The sequence below is a fragment of the Arachis ipaensis genome, chromosome B06 (assembly GCF_000816755.2).
Source record: "Arachis ipaensis cultivar K30076 chromosome B06, Araip1.1, whole genome shotgun sequence".
Classification (NCBI taxonomy): Eukaryota; Viridiplantae; Streptophyta; class Magnoliopsida; order Fabales; family Fabaceae; genus Arachis; species Arachis ipaensis.
This window is the reverse complement of record NC_029790.2, coordinates 77,456,408-77,460,379: the sequence shown is the minus strand read 5'-3', so window position 1 is coordinate 77,460,379 and position 3,972 is coordinate 77,456,408. Positions and strand designations below refer to the sequence as shown.

At 36.6% G+C, this 3,972-nt stretch overlaps 1 long non-coding RNA gene across 1 annotated transcript in view; it reads right to left on the bottom strand.

Annotated features, from left to right (window-relative positions):
• LOC110263360 overlaps positions 1 to 1,738 on the bottom strand; it is a 7,479-nt gene extending 5,741 nt beyond the window's left edge. The window contains exon 1 of the long non-coding RNA XR_002348869.1: positions 1,694 to 1,738. This is a non-coding gene — a long non-coding RNA (uncharacterized LOC110263360). The remainder of the gene's footprint in view (positions 1 to 1,693) is intronic.

Sequence of the window (3,972 nt, the reverse complement as noted above, 5' to 3'; positions counted from 1 at the left end):
GCCATTGAAAGATCTTTTGTCCATCCTATATGGATGATCCATAGCCAAAAATTTACGGTGATCCATGTAGCACATCTTCCGGCTATGTTTTAAATAACAAGATGAGGTGTCATAATTACAGCAAGGACATGCTAACTTTCCCTTTGTGCTCCAACCGGATAACATAGCATAAGCTAGAAAGTCACTTATGTCCATAAAAGTGCTGCATGTAGTTGAAAAGTTTGATTCTTTGAAGCATCATATGTTTCCACTCCAACTTCCCATAAAACCTTCAACTCTTCAATTAATGGTTGAAGATACACATCAATGCTTTTTCCAGGCGAACATGGTCCAGGGATGAGCAAGGACATCATGACATACTCTGGTTTCATGCAACACCATGGAGGAAGATTGTATGCGGCCAAAACTACCGGCCATGTACTATGGGAGATGCCATGGTTCTAAATGGATTAAATCCATCGCTAGCTAGCCCTAATCTTATGTTACGAGATTCTTTAGCAAAATCGGGATGAAGCCTGTCAAAGTCTTTCCATGATTGGCCATCAGCTGGGTGTCTTAACTTTCCATCCTTTGAACGATGTTCATCATGCCACCTTAATGATTCAGCTGTTTTGGAACACAGGAACAGCTTCTTAAGCCTTGGAATCAAGGGAAAATGCCTCAAAACCTTCGCAGGCACAGGTTTTTTCTTCAACTTATCAACTTCTATATCTACCTCAACATTTTCTATGTACCTGGAAGCTCCACAAATTGGACAAAATTCATTATCTTCATATGTATCCTGGAACAGAACACAATCGTTGGGACAAGCATGAATTTTATTATAACCAAGTCCTAAATCTTTTAGCGTGGCCTTGATTTTATTGAAAGAATCAAGAATATTCAAATGAGGAATCACTTTTTTCAGTAATTCAAGTAGAGCAGTAAAGGATGCGTTGCTCCAACCATTAAGAGTCTTCAACAAATACAATCGGATAACAAATGATAATGTCGAAAATTTTTTACAGCCAGGATATAACTCTTGTTTTCCTTCTTCAAGCAAGTTATAAAACTTTTTTGCATCTTCGTTTGGCCCATCGGCATCTTTATCTCGTTCAAGCACATGCCGAAATGTCTCGTTTAGCAGCCCATGAATGTCGTCGACAAATCCTTCATGGACTTCACTCTCATCGGATTCACTATCCATGTGACTTATCCTTTCGCCGTGATGAACCCACACAGTGTAACCTTTTTGAAATCCCTTACTTATTAAATGATCATAAACTTCATCCCTTCGCCCCCAACTAAAGTTATTACATATAGAACAAGGACAAAGAATTTCTTGTCCTTGTGGTCTACCTTTAGAAAAGGCAAAATCCAAAAATGAATTAACACCATGTTGGTAACCCTCAGTATGTCTTGGTAAACTAGTCCACTCTTTGTCCATTACTTTGTCAACTAAAATAAAAGAACACGGGCATATGTTTTAGACTAACTATAAGTGATTTTTTCTAATCAAGAGCTTATTGCTTCTAAAAAATTTCTAGAAGTCAACCACACATGTTCGGAAGAGAACATCTCAACCAATCAAGAGACTAACAATTTGTATCTAACAAACTATGCAAAGAAGCTTAAGCAAACAATTAATCAGTAAATATTCTTAACAATTAAATGTTCAAACAAATTTAAAAAGATAATATATTAAATGATTTACCTGTAGTGTAGCTCAATGTCTAAGGTAATCACAGCTACAGAGAGATCTGCTATTTGATTCTCTTTTTCTGGTTTTAAAGAGACAAACTAAAACAGCAACAAAGAATAAAAATATAAGTAATTCATAACCAGATTTTTTAACAAAAAAGTCACTTTTAAAACCAGTTTTTAAAAATCTTATTTTCAAAAGTGATATATAACTAAAAAATCAAACAATAGAATTATCAAGAGCAGAATAATATTATCATTACTCTTTAAATTTTAGTTCACAAACTAACACATCGTAATTTCAATTGTGGTTGATAAGAAGATTTTAGAAAAGAAAAAGAGGAAGGGGGGTTCCTAATGTGTGATGAGTCACAAGTGACACATGTTGAAAATGAAAGGCTGATATTGGTGTGGGAGTTCCCTTTACAAGACATGCATCAGGCACCATAATTAATTATTAAGAAAAGTAGATAAAAGGGGCACCCAAATGAATAAGACAGTAAACAATAATATTAATAATAATGATGAAAGAAATAGAAAATAACAAATAGAAAATGCTAGCTGTAAAGAATGGTGCAAAGCAAAGAGCGAGTGATTAGAAGAAAGGAATGACTAATTTTGGAGGTTTTTGGAGAGAGAGTGTTATGGATATAACCCAAAACTACAGCACAAGTAGCCGTTTGAACTTTGAAGAATGAAAGCAACATATGTGGGACTGTATTTAAGTCTATCTGTCTAACAATGACATCCTCCAAACCCCCATAATAATTATTATTTTGGATATAATCAGAATTAACATTTCATGAGAATTTTAGTTGTTTTTGTTGTTAATAAAAACCTTGCTTAAGGTTTGATTTTTGTGCATTATGATGAGTCAGCGTCCAGCAGTCACCTACCTGTCAATCCTGATGGGTTGGAACTTCATTATTTGTTAACAACAAATTAAAGAAAAATGTATTACCTCAAATGAAATGATGCTGTTTTTAGTTTTCTGCTAAAGCTTAGCTTGCAATATGCTACAGGCTTATAAAATTGACTTAACCATTGATATGCTTAAGAAAAGAAGAGCAGAAATCGGAGAAGCAGCAAGCCAGATTGCCATTAAAACCAGTATTATATACATATATTCAAAGGGGTCATCGATTGGTATTTGGTCATTGTAACCGCGAATCAAGAATGGGGAGCATCTATAAGCATCACATTTTCCATCAAATATTTAAAATAATAAATATTTATCCTGGTTAATTGAGGCATGTAAGAAGAATAGCAGAATTTATGTTGATCTCTAAGTCAAATAGTTGGAATAAGCATGAAATTCCTCTGTTATCCCAGATGAAACCAACCAATATGAAAAGCAGTCCATAACTCACTCAAATAATAACATTATACAACAAGGCTAAAATAAACAAAGCAGATAAATAAAATAAATAATAAACAATTGAGAAACAGCGATATAGAAATTACTCTATAATCCTCAATAAAGAGTTATTGGGAATCCATCATAGAACACCTGACAGAGAGCAAAGAAACAGAACCATAATGACATCGAACACACTACTCGCAGATAATAAAAGTTTTGCTACCTTAAATAACAAACTAACCTAAGCTCCATGTTCATATCACAAGTACCCAGTCCAAATTCAAACCAGAACAAAAGCTCAGTCAATATTCACCCTCATCTTGCTCATGTTCACAAATATCACCACTTTCCACAGCTAACAAAAATACCCAACAACAAATCAAGCCCTAACTAAGAAACAGAAAATCAGAGAAGGACACCACTTACCACAGATGACAACCCCACAAACGGCCAATGCTGCAAACCAGCAATAGCGAAGCAACAGTAGCAAAGCACAATCCACAATCAGCCAAGACACTGAAGCATAAGCAGTAAGGTAGAAGCAGCGAAGCAGAAGCAGAACAGGGGAGATCAAGGACACCGTGGAGAAGCAGTGAAGCCTCGGAGAGGAGAAAAGCACCGACGCCGCGGAGAGGAGAGACTCAGCGACGCCGGGAAGAAGGAGACAACAACGATTCGGGAAGAACGCAGCGCAACGACGATGATGGTGCGAGGATGGTGAGTTGCGATTTGGGGCTTCCTGGTGACTTGCGATGATGGTGCAATTTACGCCTTCATGGAGAGCTGTGGTGCGATGCGTCTCTGATTCTGATGGCTGGGTTAGGGTTCGGTCGGTGGAAGGAGGAAGAACGTTCTTCGCTCTTTGCTGGTTTCACGAAGAGAAGATGAGGGCTTAGCTTTCTTACTTTAATTTCTTCGCTGTATTTCTTTAT